General features: G+C 43.7%; 1 protein-coding gene across 10 annotated transcripts in view; it reads left to right on the top strand.

The window, feature by feature from the left end:
* HMBOX1 (homeobox containing 1) overlaps positions 1 to 24,905 on the top strand; it is a 107,054-nt gene that overhangs the window by 14,839 nt on the left and 67,310 nt on the right. The window contains exon 1 of one of the 10 annotated variants that reach the window (XM_032103588.1): positions 5,637 to 5,738. The exons of the other annotated variants lie outside the window; for them this stretch is intronic. The gene's annotated coding sequence lies outside the window, so the exon portion shown is untranslated. Of the gene's footprint in view, positions 1 to 5,636; positions 5,739 to 24,905 lie in introns of those variants that run through there. 10 annotated transcript variants of the gene reach the window in all.

Genomic DNA, 24,905 nt, shown 5'->3' on the forward strand with positions numbered 1-24,905 from the left:
AAAACCCACCTGGCTTTGAACAGAGGGGCACAAACCCTGTGGAAGGAAGAGAAGGAATGGTTTCTCTCCATTTTGGGTAGTCTCCAAACATCTCTGGGACTCTCAGTTACTGTTTAACTCCAACTCTGTGTGCTCTTCATACAGCGGGACTAAGTCTGCTGTCATTTAGAAAATGAAGGTTTTTTCTGACTTGTCAGTGCCTTTTTGGTGTGGTGTGATTGCTATTTGCCTGTCATTTCTCTAACTTGTAAAGCTGTCTCCAGTGTATGCAGTTTTCTATCCCGTTAGCTCGCTGTTTCTCATCTTATCATACAGCACTGTAATCATCTGTCCTCTTTCTACCCCCAAAAACTGGCTTTAAATACTGTTTTCTAAAAATCTTCCTCCTAAAAAATGCTTCTGTGTAATACTTTCCTTGCATGCAGTGATATATGTAAGACTTGAACAAGGAATTTCATATTTCTTTTATTGTAATCTTTTTTCTAGATAATGTATTTGATAATTGCACCTTTTGGAGCAGTGAACACACTGTTTTAAGTGCTGTACAATAGTGGTGATTCTTTAGTGGGGGGGAAGGAGCTGACAGCAAAGGAAGTTCTGTGAGTTGCATCACTGAACGCACAAGGGTTAATGTTTTTTTGCCAGATGTTAAGTCTGTTTCCTGCTTTTACTTTAATGTCTGCATATAAAAAGATTTTGGTTTCTTTGTCCCTTTGCACTTGAACTAGAAACTGTAATCTATTTGTGGTGCATCGTAGAGAAGTTATTTTTTTAGTACTTTTGGTTTAACAGTTTCTCTGTAGAGAAAAAAAAAACAGATTGAGGCATCCTTCCAGTGAAATATAAAATGAGAGGATTGTGATATCTGAATTTAGCAATGTCTCTGCTAATAGGACCAAAGATGACAAACCAGATTGAATAGTCCCTTTTCCCTCTGTTTTGGAGAGAGCCAGGCTGAAGAGAATAATCTACAAATAAATAAATGGCTGTGGATGACATTTGCATTTCTCCTTGTGAGAAGTTGGTAACAAGGAATGGATTGGAAATGGGTTTTCTTAACCTGTAATGAGCAGGAGCTTAAATTTCATTGCTGCTGAGGATTTCTAGCCAAAGATTTCTGTTTTACAGCTGTTATTAAAAATTTATGGCGCAGCTTGAGATCAAAGCAAATATATATTCTCTTTATTATGTAAACTTGGTTTTGTGCAACATATGCATTACATCTATATAGTTTATGCAGGATTTTTTTTCCAGCAAAGGCAGAGAGCCTTTGCATGGTGCAGTTAGACCTGAAGGTGGAAAACTCACAGACTAATGGTGGTCTGATTTCTCTCTCTTCATTCTGTGTCTCCCAAGTAACTTAGGAAAAGGAAGATTTCTCCTGAGGTGCTGGACTTGCCTTGTTTCCTAGTTGAAATCTTCTGTACTGTGCTTCATACTGAGGTTTTGTTACAGCTTTTTTTTGGTGTTCCACATAACCCAGGTTTCCCACTGGTGTGCTGAAGGACTTCCTTGGACTACCTTTCAATTCTTGAAGGCCAGACCTGAAAACTTTTATAGAGATTTTTAACCTTACGGGGTGGAGCATGGCCTCACAGTCAGGGCTTTAGGTTACAAGAGGTTTTTGGAAAGGGGGTGGCCTGGCTTTCGTGCCGCACTGCAGGTACCAGGCTCTTTATAAATTCCTTCTGTTCATTCATATTTCTTCTTTGAATATCTTCTTGCCCTCCATTCCCACCTTGCTGTATATGAAAGCAGGCTGTCAATAGTAGCATCTTTTACCAAATTTGTAGGGTGGGGGCTTTTTAATATGTCAGCTTTGAGAATGTATTTGCTGTCAGTCTCAAATTTTACCAGGACCTATGATCTCATTTTCAAAGTGAAAGCTTAGATGCGAACCCTGATGGTTCCGATTGGAGGATACAACTGGAAAACCTAAAACTACAGAATCTTAAAGTTGGAAAAGACCAAAGAGATCGAATCCAAGCTGTGACTCATTCCCACCTTTTCACCCAGAGCACTGAGCGCCACGTCCAGTCATTCCTTGAACCCTTCCAGGGTTGGGGACTCCAAACCACTCTGGGCAGCCCCTCTCAATGCCTGACCACCCTTTCCATGAGGAAATTCCTTCTGGTGTCCAACCTGAACCTCCCCTGGCATAGCTTGAGGCTGTATCCTGTTGTCCTGCCATGGTTTCTGAGGGGCTGTGGTTGCTGTACTAAACGATCTCTTACAGATTCACACATTCCAGTTCTTTTTTGGTTTGTATTCCTCGTATCCCACTTCTGCCTCATGTCCCCAGCTGCCTGGTGGTCTCTGAGCTCTCACATGAGCTGCTGCTTTTGCAGTTGGTGGGGTTTGTGTGCACAGTCCTGGGTGTAGCTGAGCCTTTGGTGTGCTGTTCCTTTAAAGCACTGATAAAAAGGCTGTAGAATAAGGGAGGGAAGGCAAAAATCTGAAAAGCTGCTGGATCTTAAAGATTAATCAGCCTGGTTTAAATAGCAAGCAAAGCTACAAACAGCTTTTTCTACACAGCGTGCTTTCTTCCATTGCTTTTGCAAAGTTGTTTCTCCAGGGGAAGATTTCAAGCTCCATAAGACTTGTGTTCTTATATTAATGTCAGGACAAGGGCTAAGATTATTTGTGTGAATATGTACAAACAGTTCCATTACCTGGGGTTCCTTTCACGCTTTCTCCCCGGTGGAATTATGGCCTCATATTGCACGATGGTGTATCTGTTCCTGTTCATACAAATCTGTATTTACAAACTCAGGCCAGGGAGCTCCTGTGCATGAGCTGAGAGAGAGAGAAGTCAATGTAAATGACAGCCTGTGACATGATAAAAACAGCCCTATTTATAAATACAATGAAGAATATGCAACTGTGCTCTTGCAAGAGGGGTGCAGGCAGACCTAGGGTTGCTGAAATGTGGGTGGTTTGTGAGGTTTTTGTCTTTTTTTTTTTGTCTGAAGAGTAAATCCCCCCACGTCTGTGTACAGCTTCCTGCACCCTTTTAACTCACAAAGATTTGATTCAGTTCTGCTGCAAGGAAAGAAGTGATAGGAGCAACCTGAAAGATAGGGGCAGTTCCTAGAACACGTCATCCCCCAACACTGTATTGGCAGAACTGGCAGCCAGTTCCTGGCAGCAAAGTCCCTTTGCTGGGGCTTTTCAACTCCTTTCCCTCCTGGATTGTTTGGTTACCTAAGCAGACTCAAAGAAGGGTTGTAAAATTATGATGGGGGTAGGGGGAGCAAGGGAAGCAGGTAGAAATGATAATTATTGCTTTACATTTTCTCCTCTTTTCCAAATTGATTACCAGTTGTGCTTACGAAGCACCATTTACAACACTGATCAAACCTGGTCTTGTTCAGATCTGGATCAAACAGCAAGTTTCCATAGTGGTGGTACTGACTTGCTGTCTCTTGGTGGACTGTAAGAAGGTCCCTGCCATTATTGCAGCAAATATAAATGTTCTGTCTCCTGGGCACACTCTCAAGCACTGTCAGTGTTGCTGGGATTGTCTGAGAAGCAGAAGCAATGCAGGTTTTTATCAGTATTTGTAATTAAGAAAATGTTCTGGTGAAAATGTCAATGGTTTTATGACTCTGCTGTGTCTTGTAGTGTTAGTGGGATACAGGGTGGCCCATGGAGCTGTTTGCAAAGAGCTTGACTTTTTTTAAGGTTAAGAAATGTGATCTTGGCCCAAGGCAGAGGGAGGGAGTTGTACACAGCAGCCAAGGTGGACAGGACATCTGAGATTGTAGTCTGACCTCTTTGTGTGCATCTTCCTGCACTGGACCGCCTGTCAAGTTGACGTGTTTTACCCCCAGCAGAGGTTGAGATGAGAGTTAATAGTTTCCAGTGTGCTCTGCTGATGGAAATATGTATATAAATGTATATATGTATGACTTAAAACTGGGAGTGTGTATTCATTTATTGAACAGCATTTGATACGAGATCAGAGTTTACGTTTAGAGAGATAAAACAGCTTTTATATCTCACCCCATGAAAAGCAGAGAGAGAATGGCAAGAGGGCAGGTATGGATCACAGGGAGCAAATGGAAGCTGGACTGGATTAACTGGGAGGACTGCTTGTGGTCCTTTGTGGGACGGTGGGGCCCAGGACAGTGGTGCTCCAGCATCCTGCCACTGTGGCAAAGTGAAACGTCAGCGGTAATAAGCAATGGATGGAGAGATTTCGTGGTGGTTGGACATTTATTAGGAAGGATTTTTGCCTGAGAGAGGCTGAAATCATGATATCCATCAATGAGTGGTTATTAGATCACCTGGCAAGCAAGAGAAAATAAGGAAAAACAAGAAATTGTGTTTTCTAGCACTCACTGTCCTGTTGCTTCCCTAGTCATGATTTTTTGGGGGAAAATTCTTTTTGCTGAATAGTGGATTCTCAGACAGGCAGTTAAGGGAAAAGAAGACTGTTGCTTTCATTTGAAACATCGTGGAAAGGAAACAGTCTTAAAAGCAACAATAAATGTTCTGGCATAGTGCAGACTAAACCATCCTTAAAACAAGTCTGTATCCATCACTCTGATATACTGGAGTCCCAATCTGCTGATTTGATGTCAGGATGATGAATTATGACCTTTTATTATTTATTTATTTTAAGATTTAGTTGCAGACTTTATAAAAACATAAAGTGGGACTGGCTTTGGTTGTGGGGTTTATGGAATGGCTGGGAGAAGCTTAGAGATTTGGAGCACAAGTGGGTGGCTTCTTTTCCTGTATTTGGGTGTAGTTTATATACACGCAAATGCATTTGTATGTACATAAAATTTATGTTTATTTATATATGTACCCACCTTGCACTGGGTGAAATTATAACCAGGTATAAATCACTTTTACTTCTGTGCATGGCAGTGGTTAGAGGTCAATTTGTGGGTGTTGCCTCCTGTGCTCAGCAGGGCTCCTACATGTGGAGACACAAATTTAAGCTGATAGGGAACCAATTTCAGATGAAGCGTTGTGAGGCACGCAGTGACACTCGGGTTGTGCAGATTTATTTAAATTGCTCTGAGGTCTGGTTTAATCCTTCCAATTTGTGTAGACAAGGCCACTGGAGAGCATCCCTGAAAATACCCTGGAAATGCTTTGCACAGCAAACATGGTGCCCCAGTTCTCCCAGGCCATTCCAGTCCTGGGATACCATGGGATGTATTCAAACCCCATTGCCTGCAAATGTGGCTCTTGGAATGCAGTGCTGCAGTGTTCACCTGTGCAAGGTTGTGGAATCATGGAATGGATGGCAGGGGACCTTAAAGATCATTGTGTTCCACTTTACCCCCTGCCATGGGCAGGGACACCTTCTGCCATCCCAGGCTGCTCTGTCCAGCCTGGCCTTGGACACTTCCAGGGATCCAGGGGCAGCCACAGCTTCACCTGTGCCATGGCCTCCCCACCCTCACAGCCAACAATTCCATCCTGATATCCCATCTAACCCTGCCCCCTGACAGTTTGAAGCCATTCCCTGTGTCCTGTCCCTCCATGCCTTGTCCCCAGTCCCTCTCCAGCTCTCCTGGAGCTCCTTTAGGCACTGGAAGGGGCTCTGAGGTCTCTCTGGATCCTTCTCTTCTCCAGGTGAACACCCCCAGCTCTCCTAGCCTGGCTCCAGAGCAGAGGGGCTCCAGCCCTTGGGACATCTCTGTGGCCTCCTCTGCACTCTCTCCAGCAGCTCCACGTCCTTCTGCTGTTGGACCCCAGGACTGGAAGTAGCTCTGCAGGTGGGGTCTCACCTGAGATGGGCAGAGGGGCAGAATCCCCCCTCCCCTGCTGCCCATGCTGGGGGATCAGCCCAGGGCATAGGGGGGGTTCTAGGATGTGAATGCACATGGATGGGGCATGTCCAGCCTCTCATCCACCACCACCCCCAGGTCCTTCTCCTCAAGGCTGCTTCATATTAATCAGATATGCATGGAAAGGTTGCACATTACTGGTCCTTTGTTTTAAAATAAAACTCTCTTAAACAGCTGTCCAAAAAACTGAAGTTTTTCATCCTCTTTGAGTTTGCTAGTGTGGCTCTTGGAAATCTCTGGCCTTGGCTTTTGACAGTGTTGATGTCTTATCTTGGTGTCTTGAATAGATCTGATATGAAATTTCATCAATTGCCTTATTCCTCATTTAGACTTAAAACCTTCTCTACTTCTTGACAGTGAGTAAGTTGCCCCCTAAATTTCTTGACATTGTTTTTGCAGCTTCCTAGTGCGGGAGTGACTAACTCTGCTTGCTTAAAGCAGTTTAATAAATTTCTAAACAACTTATTACACCTGTTTGAACATTTCCTTTATATTCCATGTGACACAAAACTCATGCCCAATCCCTTCTAGTTCATATTTTTAGAAGGTGGCAGTAAAAGGTGGTTTGATTTTAATTTGCATGTTTCTTCCTAAAGGAATGATGCATTTGTTTATTTGAATTTCTCATTTTGAACAGTGAGGCCCAAATTCCTCTGGTTGTCGTGTTGTTTTCTCCCAGAATTTCCTTTGCTCCCCTTCCTTTAGCTGCTCAGGGCAGAAGCAGGTCTGTCTCCCAGGTAGGTAAGATCCATGAAATCCATCCCAGAAGTTCTCTTCCTCCAGTAAATGCATGCCATGGATGCTGCATGGACCTGAGTGTGTCTTCAGAGGGTGGGTGATTGTACAAAGTTGACACTGCAGCACGTGGATCGATGCAAATCAAAGTGGTTTAAAGAGCAGGCAGGAAACTTTGGTTTGAATAATTGATCCTTACTTTTATTTTGCACTTGTATTTCTTGGGCTCTGCTGAGAAATTCAGGGTTTTGTAGCAGGTGTCAGGATGTAACCTGAGCAATTACATCGCTTCCTATACATTTATTACATGCTGAATTAGAACATGGTTAATCCTGCATATTTCCCAGCTGATTCCTATTTAAAATCATGTCAAGCTCCATTTGGATGGAAACTAATTCAATTGAAAGTGCAGTTTTACTTGATGTTAAGGCTGTGTTACACTTCTGTCAAAATACAGCTTTTCTTCCAAAATACATTTATTAAATACAATGAGTCTTGCTAAGCTAAATTTCACCTAATTTCTGGTTACCTTGTCCTTCAAAACCATAGAGCTGGCAGAGCTCATCAACTTACCTTATTTTTATTCCTCATTTAAAAGCGAGAAACTGTTTTTCCTGCTTTCTGAATTCCCAGCTGATTCCTCAACTTTGAAAGCAGCAGTCATTGAACTGAGATAAATAAGCAAAGTAAAAAGAAATTGTTTGTTCTTTTGTACTTGCAGACAAGGATTCTGCTTGAAAGGTGGGTTGGCACTTCATCACACACTGGTTCCCAGTGCTTTTACCAAGTGACTTCCACTGCTTCACTGGCTTGAGATTCTTCTCCCTTGGAAAATTTTTGCAAAATATGCATCTTAAATCGTTTTTCTAATTTAAATTATTTCAAATTAGAAAGTAATTTTCAAGCTTTTATTTTTAAACTGCATGACTCTGCAGTGATGCAGATGCACCTTTGCTTGTGAGTATTGCAGCTGTGTTTGTGAAGTCAAGGGCACGTGTGGCGGCAGCTCCAGCCCTGCTCCATGGATATCCTTTAGCTGGATGTGGGGTTGGCATCGTGCTGCTGGCTGGGGATTCGTGTACACACAGCCCAGCACTACTGTGTCTGCTCTAGGACCTCATATCCCAAATTTGGATGCTCCTCGGAGATCAGCCTTTCAGTGGGATGAGGAACCAAGGACAAGGAAATCATAGAATTATGGAATCACAGAGTGGTTTGGGATGGAAGGGAGCTTAAAGCTCATCCAGTTCCACCCCCTGCCGTGGACAGGGACACCTTCCACTATCCCAGATTGCTCCAAGCCCCATCCAGCCTGGCCTTGGACACTTCCAGGGATCCAGGGGCAGCCACAGCTTCTCTGGGCACCCTGTGCCGGGGCCTCCTCACCCTCACAGGGAAGAATTCCTTCCCAATATCCCATCTATCCCTGCCCTCTGGCAGTGGGAAGCCATTCCCTGTGTCCCTCCATCCCTTGTCCCAAGTTCCTCTCCAGCCCTCTTGGAGCCCCTTTAGGCCCTGGAAGGAGCTCTGAGTTCTCCCTGGATCGTTCTCTTCTCCAGGTGAACACCCCCAGCTCTCCCAGCCCGGCTTCAGAGCAGAGAGGCTCCAGGCCTGTCCAACCTGGCCTGGAACTCTTCCAGGGATAGGGAGTCCGTAACCTCCCTGGGCAACCCGAGCCAGGGCCTTGCCACCCTCACAGAGACAGGTGATACTGTCCTGGAGCTGCACAGAGGAAATGTCCCTTGTTGGACACTCACACTTTGGGTATTGCCCAGTTTTGAGTCTGTTCCAGGGATTTTTCCTTGGGGGCAAAGACCCTGTAAGTGAGAGCATGTATTCATGGTGTGGCTGGACCTCAGAAATGACTGAAGTAACATGCTGGGAGTGAGCTCTTAATGTAATGCCTGTGTGAAGGCTTTCAGCTGTTTCAATGATAGGATTTGGTTTGACTTCTTTGTTGTTCCTGCTCCGAAGTCTTTAAGATGAGTCTCTGGAAGATTGCTGGGAAGGAACTTCGTAAATTGCTCCTGCTGCAGGATCCGTGTCCACGGCCGGTGCTCCTGGCTGACAGGGCTCTGCCAGCTATTTTGAGCTTGTTTATCTTTGTAGATAATGCTTGTCCTGGCATCATTCGTTGTACTCCTTTAACTTTTAAAGGCACTAAATGCAAGTTAAAACATAGACCATCTACTTCTAAATCTTTCTTTTAAGCTCATGTGAGACATTAGAGACAGCAGCAGTACGGAATCATGGAATCATGGGGTGGTTTGGGTGGGAAGGGACTTCAAAGTCCACCTTGTCCCACACTTTGCCGTGGGCAGGGACACCTGCCACTATCCCAGGTTGCTCCAAGCCCTGTCCAGCCTGGCCTTGGACACTTCCAGGGCTGAGGCAGCTTCTCTGGGCATGTCCTTTTCCTCACAAAGCAGTGGGACTTGGGTAGGTGGCAGAGATGTAAAGGTTAAAATAGGAATTACTGTGTAGAAGAACAATTTCTTATTCAGAAACGATTTAACTCTGCTGAAGGCAAGGCAGGCAAGTCTCCCTGCAGTCTCTTGAGCAGGAGGTCTGCTTGCAAAAAGAGCATCCTCGACAGATGCAGCTTCTGTGCAGTAGTTAAAAATAAATTGTGAGCAGTTTAACAAGAAAAAAAAAGGTTGGGAAACAAATCTGGGCATCAGTTTATGACAACTCCAGTTTTCTGAGTGCACTGGGGAGTGAATTTTTAAGATCTTGAGGCAGGAAATGTCTGTACAGAGCTTAGGAGAGCTTCTGCTCTCTTTTTGGGATATTAACTTTTCCTGTTCCTTAGGTCTGGACTGTTTTCTCTCCTGAAGGGAGCTAAACTCCATCTGCTTTTTAAAAATGGGAAAAATGCTGTTTGCTACACACAGGGATTTGAGGTAGGGTTTTTTTGGTGGTTTGTCCAGCAAGGGTATTTTAGGTCACCATAATCATTTAATATTTATGAAGTTTGGGTTTTTTGTTCAGTCCTGAACAAGTAAGTGCCTTTAGTATGATCTGAGTTTCGTCATCTAAAAATGTTGTAATTTCCTGTTACATATTTTGTTTTATTTGCCAATTAATGATAACTGAATAGATTATAAATACATAGATTTTGATAAAACTCTTCTACTAAAACACAGAGTATTTGTTTTCATTCCTTCCCTCTTAGTTTGAAGTCAAAAGCATAAAGCTACTTAGGATCGATAGCTTCCTGGTTTTCTTAGGAACAGATTTCTTTTTCCTCCACTGGTTTTTTGTCCCACATGTGTGTCGGAGATACCATTTAAGCTCTGATCCTGAAAATGCTGAAGTGTGCTGGTAATCCTGCTAAATCCACTTCGACTCTCCCAAGTGGAACAGCTCACGCATTCGAGGCCGGACGTTCTCTAACCAGGAACTTTCCAGCATGGTCACTTTAGATGGAGAAGCTGCAGCACTATTTAATCTTCAAAGTACTGTAATACTTTAAAATGTATTGTAATTGGATCAAAGTGACCAGGATACAATTATTGCCTTTGTGCTGTTGCCTTAAAATGTTTGCTTTTAAAAAAAACCTGCTTGGTACTCGAGACAGTCGTGTTTTTCTGTATGCCAGTAAAATAGGTAAAAGCACTCAGTGGTTATTCTTTGTTTTTGAGAGCTGTTATTTGCATAAAATGTGCTAGCAGAGCATTGTTTGAATTCTTAGTAGCTTCATGTGCTTGAAAATTCATAGAATCCAGGTTTGGGTTGGAAGGGACCTTGAAACTCATCCCATTCCAACCTCCCTGCCATGGGCAGGGGTGCCTTCCACTATCCCAGGCTGCTCCAAGCCCCGTCCAGCCTGGCCTTGGACACTTCCAGGGATGGGGCAGCCACAGCTTCTCTGGGAAATCCATTCCAGCCCCTCACCACCCTCACAGTAACTGTTTGACTTCAATCTATATTGTCCTTTCATCCTTCGTGCTCTCACCTCCTTCCAGTTTCTCCAGCATTTCCTTTCCTTGTTGTACCTTGAAGCAGAAGCTGCAGGAGAGAAGGTAGAACCATGGAGAAGAGTTGGTATTTTAAAGGGTTTGGACAGTATCAGAATCACTGGAAAATTCAGGTGAAGAGTCTGAGGGTGAAGGAAGTGAGACAAAAATGATGGTAACTGTGAAGGATTGTACAAATCAAAAATAGTTTTTGTAGGAAAGACCAAAGCAAGCCAGGGAGAACTGGGAGGAAAATCCAGTTTTCATGAGATGAATAGAATAATAGGGAGTTTTTGGGATTCCTCCCCCCCAGCAACATGGAGTGGTTTGGGTTAGAGGGACCTGAAAGCTCATCCAGTTCCACCCCCTGCCACGGGCAGGGACACCTTCCACTAGCCCAGGTTGCTCCAAGCCCTGTCCAGCCTGGCCTTGGACACTTCCAGGGATGGGCAGGTGACCAGGTCTGGGCAACCTTTGCATTGCCTTCAGCAAAGGCAGTTTTCCTGGAATGAAGGAGCTCCTGCACTATGTTAATCCCTGCCTTGCTCCCGTGATCAATGCAGGAAAACAGCCTGCTGTGAAAATTTACCACCATAGATCAATAACCCCTGGCCACCCAACTGTATTAAAGGGAATTGATGGGCTGAGGGATCTTGTAAACACTTGTTTGTCCCGTCAGCATGTTTGCGTGTTTGGTGATGGGCAGGACGTCTCCAGAGCCCTGTCAGTGGGATGTGGCTCCGCTTGTACTCGGGATTACTGCGGAATTGCATCCGTTTATCTTTTAAACCACTTTGGCTGCCCAAAGATCATTAGACATTGGGAATGGAAATGTTAGAGCTGATAGGGAATTTTATAAATTTTTAAATAAGAACACAAAAGCTTTATTTATGCTGGCTGGATTGAGATTTAGAGAAATACCCAGCTAACTTTGGCCCCTAGATGACATTTTAAGGGATAAACGATCAATGCTATGCAAATGAGTGAATTGATCAAAACTGGTGATTTAAATCACTTTGATTTACATCAGCAAGAGGGAAGCTTTGATTTAAATCATTGATTTTAATCTTGTTTTGGGATTGTACTTTCATTATTTTCCTAAAGACAGGTTGATTTTCATTGGCTAGTAACTATTTGAAGCATGTTTATTTGCAAACAGGTACAGCTCAAGTTAATTCCTTAATTTCTTTCTTTGGGCAGGAGCAGGAATGCTTAGCTGATAGGGGAAGTGGGGTAGGAATATGTCCTGAAGCAGGTACATAATTCAACAAATCCTCATTTAAATTCTGTAACGTTTACATTTATAAATGAACAAATTATTCCTTATATCTGCCAAAGAGGGCAAAAGTGCTTTAGCACTTGACTCTCCTTCCTGGTGCTTCTGCTGTAGTTTTCACCAGCCAGCACTGGGATTTATTTCCCTTCGTTCCTTGCCTCCCAAAACACAGCAGCAATAGCTAATGCTGCTAAATATTTTCCATGTAATTTTAAGTAACATTGTACTAAGTTTATGTTTGGGAGTAGTTGATCAAAATTTTAATGTAACTTTTAAAAAAGTCAATAAAAATGAAATTCAGACCCTTTTCTTAACATCTTCCCTTATGAATTCTAATATGAGTTCAGGTAGTTTCCTAGTGTTTTTTTGATGGTGAATGCAATCCTGGTTTGGTAGTCAAGGTGAAAAATGCATTAAGCTATGGAATACATATTGAATTTCTTATTTCCTCTCTGAAGGACTTCAGCAGCAGATTTCTTTAATTTGAGCGTGGAGAGTGTCTTGCAGACGAGTTCAAGTGGTTTGGTCACTGTTTAAATTCCGCAAGCTAACGAGGCAGGCAGGCGCTGCTCTGTGTTCTTGTGATTAAAACCAAAACTCTCTCACACTTGCATTTTTTTGTTTCTGGGCCACAAGATTTACTGCAGCCTAAGAGCAGCTACAGTGGAGATTGAATAAGCACAGACAAGAGATTCTGGTCTGTTTAGATTTTCTATTACACTTTGTTAACATCGATGGGATGATGATAGCTTTGTCTCAACTCTAAAGAGCACCTTAAATCCTTTGGTAATTAACTCTTTGCTTATTACTCTGCATTCTCAGCACTGTGTAAATATTTATGTTTAGGAAAAAAGGCAGCAGTTTTGAGGTGAAGCTGATAATTCCCATCTTCAACAATATCACACCTGTGGTGCTGCTTAGAGTGCAGTGCCTCTGCTGAAATTTGTCAGTATTTGGGTAAAAGATGCTGCAGGGCCTCCCTTCCCCCCCAAAAAAATTATAATTAATTCTTTAAAGTGTATTTTTTTATTTTTGTACCACTTTAAAACAAACACTCTGCCCATTTTGATGAACCAGCACTCCGACTGAATATGCTGCACTGTAAATCAGGGCAAAAGTGAGGTCCCCACGTTTTGTCACTCTCAGTTTCACTTGAGTTCTGTATTGTCAGGTCATTTATTTGCTGCTGTTTGTGTTCCTTGGTGATGGGGTGATAAATAGCTGTCCCTGCCATCACTCAAGTGGCTGGAAGTGACAAAGCAATGCAAGAACCAGGTTCTGCAGATGTTAAGCTCTGCTTAATAAGTTAGAAAACAATTTTTTTCTGATGAGGTAAAAAAGCCTTTACATGAATGCAAAACACTGTTGCTGCTCAGATCTGTAAAACTGGAAGGAGGAAGTTAATGGTCCATATGACCTTACATTTTTGGGTGCTTCTGTCCCACATCCTAGATTAGATTTTTAATTCTGAATCAAAAAATTCCACCCATATCTGACTACAAATCCTATGTTGGTGGCTGATACAACTTACTGAGGTGGTTTATGTGTTGGGATATTCATTTGGAATAAAAACAAGTTGAGATGGAATAGAAATGTCAAATGGTAAAGGGAAATTAAGTGGTAAGAGCTGTTTCCCCATACTTACAACACAGGGAGTGGTAGATGTAAAATGGAGTGGAAAGGATGTCCTTCAGGATATGTGCCAGCCTTGATAAAAAATGAGCATTTCTTGCCCACTGCTGTGAAACACTTGATTCTTGGTGGTGTTTCGTGTCTGGTCCCTCAAAGATGTGGATGTGGGATCTGCAGTCTTTGATCCCTGTTCATCAACCCATGTAGATCCATCTCCTGACCAGCTGGAGCACACACTTCCTCTTGCTCAGCTGGACAAGCAAACCAAATCGGGATGGGAGCGTGGGGCAGGAACAGGACTGGAAACAAGATGTGAAGTTCATGCAGAAGCTGAGAATGTGGCAGTAAAAGGATGGAGAGATGAGTTCTGAGACTATTCCTACAGTGGGAGGAAAGGGCAGGGACCTTTAAAGTGAACCTTTCAATAACCCACCCCACTTGCCAAGAGTTGTGCAAACCCAATGTGGAATTTGATGCTTTCTCATCTTCTGTGAGGAGTACAAGAAAGAGTCAATCTGATTTTCAGCAAAAAATTGATATTAGGAAAATAATTTCTGTGCTGGACTTCTGAAATAGCTCACTTGGGGAGTCTTAATATTCTGGTTGCTGTTCCCTGAGTTGCCGTAAGCTTTTCCTGCCAGTAACTTCATCTCAATGCAGCAACAGTTATCTGTAAAGTCTAAGTGATCCAGCAATAAAAGGGCCTTCTTAATCAGAGATGGTAACGTCTGAGACAGTCAGTGCTTTCAGCATTGGCATCCTGTTCTGCTCAGGCAATCCCACGTAGGAGGAAGACAGACACAAAAAGTGATTTGGCTGTAATGCAGCAAAACAAATTCTGGCCAAATTGTGGACTTGGAGTTAATGGGTACACAGTGTTACTCTGCAAGTCTGCAGCACTGCCTGGAAATCAGGGGCAGTTTTGTAGCCTGTTAACTACTTAGGACTGTTTTGTTATTTCAAGTTGGCTTCAGCCAGTGAAAAATGGGGCACTTTCACGTCTTATATTTCAAAAATAAAAACGTTTTAAGAATATTAAGGGCTAGTCTTACTCGATTGCTTTAGAGCGGGCGCTGAGGCTGTGATCTCATCCATTTATATGCATGTGTGTGTCATCCCTCTTTCTCCCCCAGCCAACTGGATGTTGACTTATGGTGTCAGTTTTCTCCTTGTGGATGTGGAGCGAGCCTTTCCTGCCGTTCCATGTTTTACAGTGCATCCACGTGCTCCGGAATGGCTGCACATAAATTGTGCCCAGGCCGTTTAAGAACATCGGATCCTGCAGGGTCAGACTGGCAGACGAGCCCAGGAACCAGTCTGTGATGGCAGTAAAAAGACTCCTTGCAGAAAGTCAGCCTTCATCTGGCAGCTGGAGAAGTGGCAGAAACCACATCCAGGGCTTCAGCTTTTGGGATTGTTCAGCCTGGAGAAAAGGAGGCTCAGGGGGGACCTTCTGGCTCTATCCAACTCCCTGGCAGGAGGGGGCAGCTGGGGGGAAGGGGTCAGGCTCTGCTCCCAGGAAACAGGGACAGGATGAGAGGAAATGGCCTCAAGCTGTGTGCCAGGGCAGGTTCAGGTTGGACATCAGGAAGAGTTTCTCCATGGAAAGGATTGTCAGGCATTAGAATTGCCCAGGGAGGTTTGGAGTCTCCATCTGTGGAGGTGTCCAAGGGAGGACTGGATGTGCCACTCAGTGCTCTGGGCTGGTGACAAGGTCATGATGGGTTACATATTGTACTTGATGATCTTGGAGGTCTTCTCCAATGTAAATGATTCTGTGATTTATAGACTGACTGGCAGGATTTGGGCCATCAGGGCCAACAGGCGGCGTTGCTCTGCCCCTGCGCAAACCTCTCCATTACCATTTTCCTGATGATCCTTGGCCCTTATTGTGGAGCTCTTCTGCTGTGAGCTCTTTTCAACAAAGGCACTTGCTGGTTCTTGCCTGATTAGTCTCAGTCACTGGTAAAAATGGCTCTAAACGAATTTTTTACAGGTTAAGAGAATTTTTTGGGACCAATCCCGTTTGGTTTTTTGCCAAGACCTTCATATTCTGAAGTATTAAGGCCGAGTAGTCTTTTGATATTAACTGCTGTTTGTTATTTACACCATCAGATATACCAGATAAATTCTTATGAAGTCAGGGTTTGGCAAAGTGAAGGGCATAGCAAGGTATGTGATGCATTTATTTACTTTATGTCTCACAGCTTTTATTTTTTCACTTCCAATCATTTGACTCCAAGAGCTGAAATAAGAGCAAATGTGAACTGTGTGAGGACAGTGAGAGAATGGCTAAGATGTTTCACTTTCTGATTTGGATTCTAAAGGAGGTCCTAAAAATAGAGACTGTCAGAGTTACCCCACTTCTGCTTTTCTTTTTCAAATCCTGAAATGGTTCTGTTGGTGCAAATCCTTGGTGAGAACTGCAGGACACCAGCCAGCACTGTGTAATTATTAACCCTTTCCAGTGATCCGGGTATTTCACTGTTTCCATCACCCCTCTCCTGCAGAGCTCGTTATTTATAATCCAGTGGCAGCAAGAGGGGAAAAGGTAGAACAGGTTGCTCCATCCCTGGAAATGTCCAAGGCCAGGCTGGACAGGGCTTGGAGCAACCTGGGGTAGTGGAAGGTGTCCCTGCCCATGGCAGGGGGGTGGAATGACATGAGCTTTAAGGTCCCTTCCAACCCAAACCATCCCAGGATTCAGTGATAATCAGATTTTTTTTTTTTTAATACGAAGTCAGTCTAGGAAGATCCATCTGTTTTGGCTACAAGATGAGAGAGAACTCATAGCCAGTGACTTTTGTACTGTTCTGTTCTCTAGAGGATCTTGCAGCAATCTTGCTGCTGTAACTTTGGAATGTCTTGCAGGATTTGTTTAAAATCTGTGACCGACCCCAGGCATGGGAATTCGGCTGTGCTTTCAGTGGTAAGTCATGTTTCAGCAGGGGTTAAACTGGCTTAACAAATTGTATCCTTGGGTGGATGGTGACAGAGATTTATATAAGAGATAAGTGTGCCAGTGCATTATCAACCGGGTGTAAAGAATCATAAAGAACTAAGTAATAAATGAAGTTGAAAGTATCCCTTTCTGTAAGTCAGTATTTTGGGTAATATTCTTAGAACTAACTAAAAAGATAAAAATTCATCCTCCCGTCTCCTGTGCTTGGCAGCAGAATTGTTGGTCAGCAAGAATGTGCAGAACTTTGTGAAAAATTGTTTTTTAGATAATTGCCTGTTGCAGACTGTCTAGAGGAACTCACATTTTATTTTTGGCATATTGCATTAAACAGTAGCTTTTACATTTTAGGACCGATGTGTTGATTTATATATCCTCCAGTCCTCTGGTGGACATCCAATTTCCAAACTTGGATACTTCTCTTGAGTAACTGGAGTGAAAATTTTTAGTTTTCAGACAGGAAGAGTAACTTTCCAAGTCAGTACCTGTCCAGCTCAAAGAAAAACTGCAAGGTGATGATTGGGATGGGTCTAAAAGCTTGCATAGGAAAGGCTTTACACTTATTCCCACCTGGATTTTGGGGTGTAGACTTTTGGATGGCTTGGCTGTCCTTTTGATCAATATCTATGCACTTGGAGAAAGCCTGGAATCTTACCTAAAAGTCCAGAATCAAAGTGGAAGTCGCGTGTGAATTAAAAATACTTGGTTTTTTTATTCTTTGCCCTTAAAATTGGAAGCTTGTTAACAGCAGCTCATTGTTTTGTCACTGATACACAGGAGATACTGCGCAGATATTTTTGAATTTTACTTGTTAGCAGCCAGTGTTGCAGGGGGAAGATGCAGTTCCTTCATGGTACAACCACGACTCTTGAAGTATATTTTGGGAGGATGCTGCTGGCTCATCTGGAAATCGAGGGATGGAAGCATCCACACCACAAAAAGATCTTACACCTATTTTTAATTGACAGTTATTGTAACTTTAATTAATACCTGAATGACACATGTGTAAATGTACCAGGGTCCTGAGTTTGTCTCCAACTGCTGCTTCTCTTGTTTGTGAGTGCGACTGAATGGGATGAGATTAATGGACTCTACCATTTACTTGGGTTTAAAATAAAATGTGTACATAAAAATATATAAACCTATAAATACAAACGTCCTTCCAGGAGTCTGAATGGCCAAATATAAAGAATCTTCCCACATCTTTGAAACACAAGGTGAGGCGTGGAGACAGAAAGACGTGTTTGGAAATGATGAAAGGCAGAGCTGGAATAACTCCTCGGATGGTTTCTGGTTATCTCCTTACAACACTGGACTGCAGCTTTGAAGGCCACGTCAGCCTTGCTCTGAGAGGATGCCTTTGAACCTCTGAGCTGGCACCTGACCCCTTTGGACAGGAACAAGTGGATACCTTACAGTTCCTTGGCTGTAGGAAAAGGTGGAGAGCTCCGCTCAGGAAAACAGCTCCAAGAAAAGGCTGCTGTAGAGGGGGTTTAGGGAATAAGCTGCACTGTGGCTAGGAAGCTTTTGGGTTAGGGAGAAGTTTGGTGGGGTTACAGAGTTTTTTTCTGTGGATTGTCATTCCAGCAGATAACACAGGTTGAGTTAAAAAGGGTTTGGACAAACCCTGATGTGGCACTGGTTGATTTTGGGAGCAAAACCAGCTCAGCAGCCCATTCATGTTACAGAACCACTCAGTGCTTCGAAATACACAAAATATCTGAACGTGGGGAATAAATTAATGGTTTTTAGCTATTATTTTGGCCACTTTCTTGTTGCTTCCCCCAGCACCAGCCTGAACCTTGTGTTAAAGCTGAGCACAAATGTTTGATTCAAAACCAGCTATAGTAGATGATGCATTTTCTGCTTGTTTTTGTAAGTGCAAAAACTCCATAATCAATCAGCTTTGAGAATAAATTGATGGCAACTCTGCCTGTGCTCAGTACAGATGATTTGTTCCTAATTCTTCCCATCCCTTTACCTTCTGACTGGCTCACAGTTAGCAGGTTTCCTGCAGATCCTGCCTGCATCCACTTGCATTATATATGGAAAAAAAGAAAGTTTTCAGAGAAGTTAGCAAGTGAAAATGGAGAATGTAATGGCAGCCAGTACTGTAGCCTTTGCTGCCAGTGACAGCTATAATTATATATGGGGCACATACATTCTAGCAGATCCTTCCATTTAACCACCCTGGTTTAAGCACAGACCAAATTTAGGATCTGAGCATGGTGACCATGGCACTCACTACATCTCTAATTCCATCTTCTGCCATTTACTGTCTTTCTCAAATGCTCAGTGAGACTTTTTTTTCCTAGTTGTTCTATGGAACAGCTTTGATTTTTCTCACTTTGTGGTTATTTTAAGCTTCAGAAAACAATAAGAATGTACTTTCTTTTTTTTTTTTTTTTCCCTCTTTCCTCTGTGCTTTTATGAAAGCAGAATCTGTGTAGATAAAGCACAGTTGATCTGTTAGGGATTACTGTTTCTCAGTTATTCTTTTGCTCTTGCATATCATGCCTTTATGTAGAAGAATATTTAAAGGTGTCATGTAGAACAGCGAGATGAAAGATTCTTTGTGCATTGAAGAATTCTGGTGTCACAGGAGTCCACCTGTTCTCCCCTAACTTTTTTTTTTTTTTTTTAAACTGAAGTTTATTTAAAGTGATTTTTAGTGCTTAGAAAAGCTGCTGGCTTTTGACAGCCTTCAAGATTGAAAGGCTGTCCCCACAGGTGGTGGCAGCAGCACTGTGGCCTGGAATTCAGGGCACAGGAGTGGGAATCAGAAGATCCATGTTCTGTTCTCATCTTTATCCCAGCTGACCTTGAGCCAAGTAGCAGTAGCTGAGGCTCAGTTTTCTATGGGGAATTTTACCCCAGCTCATGAGGACATTGTTGTAAAGATTTGCTGCTCACTTAGGAAAGAAAAGACAAAGGATAAAAACTCCTTGCATCATCATCAAGCAACAGAGCTCGTGTCCAGTCTACCAGCCACAAGACTAATTGGCAGTTTTCAGGAGGAGATATTACCAGCAGCCCGTGGAAAACTCGGGATGAGTGGGAGTTCTTTTTGTCTGTGCAAAATTGTCTGAGAGGGGCTAACAAAGCCACACTGATTTCTTTTGGTGTGTCCTACAGGAATGAAATCGTGGTGATTTCTGTGGAGAGTTGAGCTGAATCAGCCCGGAGATCCACTGGATGTAGCTTTGTGTGTCACATCGTGGTCAGAATCAGACAATTAATACACCCATCCAGCTTGCAAAGCTGTTCCTCTGATTAAGCACCAGAGGAGTTTTCTTTTTGACCCTTTCAGGCCATCAGCTTAATTCCCAGAAGCTTCAGATTTAATTACCCAAATCATTACCACAGCATGCATAGCTGCAGATTTAATAATGACCATAAAATTACTGAATCCTCTTTAAATTGAGTGTGGATTCCCAGCCAGAAGGTCCCTTCACACCTCAGCTCTAGTACAGGTGAATCCCACAGGTTGGTGCAGCACCTTTGCAAGTGCCACCTTTCTACACCTGATTTCCTCCAAATTTACTACCACTAGTAATACCCTTCTGCAGTTCTGCCACCAAATTCAGGTGTTCTTGCCGTTCAAACTGTAGCTGAGCTCAAGTTTTACTGTTCTCAGAGCCCGTTTTTATGCCTTTAGCAGCAGCCTGACCTTTACACCTCTCTGTTTCAGATTCCTTCCACTCACTCTGTTGCCTTTGTGCCTATCCCTAAAATGTTCTTTAATCCATTTCAATTCCTTCTCCCTGCACAATACTTTATGACTTTGTAAATCAGCCTGAGTGGTACAAAATCAAATGCTTTCCTGAGATCCTGATAACTTATGTCCACTGTTTCACTCTTGTCTAACCTAACGATTTGGTCGTATAATAAAAAGGATTTCAGCAGATTTGTCAGGCATGACCTTCCTTTTATGAATCTGTACTGAATGTCCTCTACTAAATTATGCATTTCCAAATGTTCTGCAATTTTGGCTTTTATCAACACTTCCAATACATACCCACAGCTGAAGCTGGATTTCCTGTTCGAAGATTCAGCAGAACTCTGTCACAGCCCAATGAAATTCATCAGTTTTTCAGAAGTCTCCATAATAAAACTTCAGCTTCTTGTCCTCTTCTTCCTGAATGGTTCTTTCTGAGAGAGAGTAGGTTTAGATTGGATATTAGGGAGAAATTCTTGGCTGTGAAGGTGGGGAGGCCCTGGCACAGGTTGCCCAGAGAAGCTGTGGCTGCCCCTGGATCGAAGTGTCCAAGGCCAGGTTGGACAGGGCTTGGAGCAACCTGGGCTAGTGGAAGGTGTCAGGGTTGTAAGGAGGTGAACTTTAAAGCAACTTTCTACTCCACACTATTCTGGGATTCTGTGATTCTACAGATCTTGACATTGGAGTCAGTATTTTGGTTTATAGAGCTCTGACAGTCCTGTGTTCTCAGGAAATACACAGGCTTGGTGTCAAATGTAGAATGAGTTGCTGAGTCTCAGCCCACTCACAGGTGAGGGGGTGTAGGCCAATAGCTCAGTCTATATTTGGTCCTGAGCTTCCTAAATAATTTCAGTTGAGGCTGGAGGTCAGTTCACCTCTCTGTGCATCCATTTATTTTCCTTGCCTGTTTCCTAAAGAGTATTTTCCATTGCAGGCTTGTGTTGTGCTTTTGGCTGAATATATATGTGTGAGGGGGGAAGGGAAATGCCAAATCCTCCGAGTGCTTTTGCTTAAAGCCCTTATGTTTGTGCTTATACCTCCTTTGAACTTATACCTTGTCACTTGGGCTATGCTTCCAAATCTGGATTTCTCTTGGAGGGATGTTCTGACCCACCTACTTTGCACTGCTGATATATTTAGCAAAGTTTTGCCGTAATAGTCCTCCGGTGCTGTCCCAAAGCTGTCACCTGCTCTGCTGCCTCCCTCCTTCCCAGGCCCCTTCCATGCGTCAAAAGCCACCTGCCAGAGTTCTGTGTAGGACAAGGGGAATGGCTTTAAACTGAGAGTAGGTTTATATTCAACAGTGGGGAGAAATTCTTCGCTGTGAGGGTGGTGAGGCCCTGGCAAAATTCTCCCGGGGAAGTTGTGGCTGCCTCATCCCTGGAAGTGTCCAAGGCCAGGTTGGACAGGGGTTGGAGCAATGTGGGATAGTGGAAGGGGGTGGAACAGGATGAGCTTTAAGTTCCCTTCCAACCCAAACCATCCTGGGATTCCATGAGTCCTTGTCCCCAAGCCTGGCTCATGCAAAGCAAAGGTGCTGCTCAGCCTGGTTAGATCGAGCGTGGCACAGGAGAGTCCCAGTTGGATCTACAGCTCCTTGACAGGAGAGTGCAGCCAGGTGGAGATTGGCCTCTTCTCGCAGGTAAAAACAGACAGGACAAGAGGAAATGGCTTCAAATTGCACCAGGGAAGGTTTAGATTGGATATTAGGAACATTTTCTTAAACAAAAGGGCAGTTGGGCATTGGAAGGGGCTGCGGAGGGAGTTTGGAGTCCTTATCCCTGGAGGTGTCCAAGGAACACCTGGACATGGCACTCAGTGCTCTGGGCTGGGTGACAAGGTGGGGATCAGTCACAGGTGGAACTCGATGGTCTTGGATCTCTTTTCCAACCTCAGTGGTTCTGGTTCTGGAATTCTGGGATGCTAATGCCAGAGCAGACCATCTGAGGATGGAGTATGTGTTAAGACCACAGGGAATAGTCTATTCTTTGGCCTGGACCCAGGTTAGAGCACAAGCATCACTAGAACCCTGCTTGGGTCTGTGTGTGCCCTGTATCTGCTGGTTATTGAAGGAGAAAATTGGAGTTATGGAGATATTTAACTTAAAATTACAGAAAATGCTCAGTGTAATAGATTGGCTTTTCTTTAAAAAGCCAGGTTCTGCCTCCCTCCTCCAATCTTCCTGTTAGATGTCATCCAAGATGGATTCTAAGTGCAAAAAAAAAAAAGGGAAAAGAAATAAAGCAAGTGAACCTGCAGAAAGTGAATCATTCCTACTAAATTTAAACCACTTATTATGGGGAGGGAAAAAAAAAAGAGAACTTGGATTACAGGTTTAGCAAGCATGAGCACATACTTCAGTGTGTATTGCTGGATTTTTAATTGCCAAACTACTGATTTCTTGGAACTCTGCTATTAGCATTGTTAAGCAGTGTTCCAGACAGTCACTCCTATAAATCCTGTTAATATGTTAAGCAGGAGAAGGCCTTTGAAAGAATAATATTTAGCTGGCGAGTGATCTCCGTTTGGGTGTGCGGTCTGGGCTAAGGTAGGAGAAGTGACTGTGCTTGCTCTTGGAATGTTCTGCTGGAGCACCCAGTTGATGTTTGTTTGAATGTTACTTGGTTTCTAGTAGGTGCTTAGGAATATTTTATTTATTTGTTGGGATAAAAGTGTTAAATAGGGTGTATAAAAATAAGGTCTTAAAAAAAACAGGAGAGGGACTGTGGACAAGGGATGGAGGGACAGGAAATGGGAGAATGGCTTCCCACTGCCAGAGGGCAGGGTTGGATGGAATATTGAGAAGGAATTGTTCCTTGTGAGGGTGGAGAGGCCCTGGCACAGGATGCCCAGAGAAGCTGGGGCTGCCCCTGGATCCCTGGAAGTGTCCAAGGCCAGGCTGGATGGGGCTTGGAGCAGCCTGGGCTAGTGGAAGGTGTCCCTGCCCATGGCAGGGGATGGAACTGGATGAGCTTCAAAGTCCCTTCCAGAACAAACAATCCTGTGATTCCATGATTTTCTAACTCTTGACTTTGGAATTAGTATTTTGTCTCATGTATCTTTGAGAGTAGTCGGTGCTCAGGGTATCAGCAGCTCCCTGCCTGCAGTTCAGCAGGTTGGATGTCACACGTGGAGTGAGCTGCTGAGTTTCAGCCCAGTCACAGATCACTGAATTCCAACCCCTTGCCCTGGGCAGGGGTAAGTCATCTCCGTCTGTTCTGCACAAGTCACTGGGTAGAAACAAGATGAAGTCTCTGGTATAGAGTCACCGGAGTACAGCTTTACCTTGGACTAAAAGCTCATCCTCTCCCTTGCCTCTGCTGCTCCATGTTCCTCTGCAGGGGTGGGAGAGCCCCCCCAGGCTTTCTGGCAAAGCTGTGAGAAAGGAAACTTTGATCGGCCTCTTTGCTTGCCATGGATAATTCCTTTAGAGGGGAAGCTGATCAAAGTCCAGGTCAGCCGGGAGGAAGAAGAGGGGAAGCAGAAAAGGACGGTGGAGCCACAGATCAATATTTTGAGCACAACAGGTTGACAAGGGCACGGGGTGGAGCGGAGCAAGGGGACGTGTTTGATCTGTGCTGCTGTGGTGGGGACACGTCTGCCACATGCCAGCCCTGTTCCAGCATCCCTGGCAGACTCAGGATGCTCTGATAACTCTTCGTGTTCTGAAGTGAACAACAGATGGGTGCCCTGGGTGCCCTGGGTGCCCTGTGACCTCCAGCAGTTGTGAGCAGAGAGCAGACCCTGGTGACACCACGCTGCTCTCAGCCTCCTTTTCTGGCACAATTTTTATGTAGACTTTCTTGGGAGATGAAAAAGGGCTGCATTCTTATTTTATTACGAGTAACTGAGAGCTTGCAGCACTTTTCAGAACAGCATTTTATATTTTGTGAAGTTCCTACCAAGTTTATTGTTTGTACAGCATTTTATCATGTTCCTCTTTGGGAAAAAGGAATGATGATCTTAAATCCAAAACCTGTTTTAAAACAGATAATACTTAAATTTTATGCAGTGAATTTGCTATTGTCAAGTGATACCACTTTCCTCTTTAATACTTTTTTTTGTGCCATACAGCAGTGCAAAAATAAAGGATTGTGAGGCATGACTTGTTTCTCTTGCTTGTTCCTGGTACAAATGATGGCAGATACAGTTCTGGTTTCTTTCTTTGGGTCAGCAGCTGGGTGCAGGTTCTTCAACTCAATTCACCTGAATGTGCATCTTGTACTGAGCATCTTCATACTGTCATAGGATCGTGTAGTTGCAGTTCTCTGTGCCTGCCGAGGGTTTTACATCCATGCAGATGCAAATTCCAAGCGTGATGGACCACTCCATCAAAAAATGCAGCTTTTGGAAGTGTTCCCTGATTTGGCACAGGAAAAGTTAAAATCAAGTCGAATAAAAAGGAAATCAAGTTTGATTCAATCAACACATTTCAAAGCCCTTGTCTTGCAATTTATCTCCCTCTGTCAAGTAACCCGATGCCAAGCAGTTTCTGGAATTCCACTGAAGAGGATTTGGGGCATCTACTGAGGTGTTCCCCTGGAGAGTCATGGATGAAGGAAGGTCCCTTCCTGTCCAGCTGAATGAACACTGATTTCTTGGAGCTGTTGTATGTTTTGCAGTGTCCCTTGTTGACCCTGCCTTTTCCCAGCCATGACCTCCACAGAATCCATGAGTTCCTCTTCCTGGTGGACTCCCGAATCCTCTGTGGGACAAGCAGTCTGCAGTGGAGGTGGATTCATGGCATGTAGACGTGCTTGGCAATTGAGCACCTCATTTCACTTGGCATGTCCAGGGCTCCTGTGTCCCTGTATCC

Source organism: Corvus moneduloides, chromosome 3 (genome assembly GCF_009650955.1).
Source record: "Corvus moneduloides isolate bCorMon1 chromosome 3, bCorMon1.pri, whole genome shotgun sequence".
Classification (NCBI taxonomy): domain Eukaryota; kingdom Metazoa; phylum Chordata; class Aves; order Passeriformes; family Corvidae; genus Corvus; species Corvus moneduloides.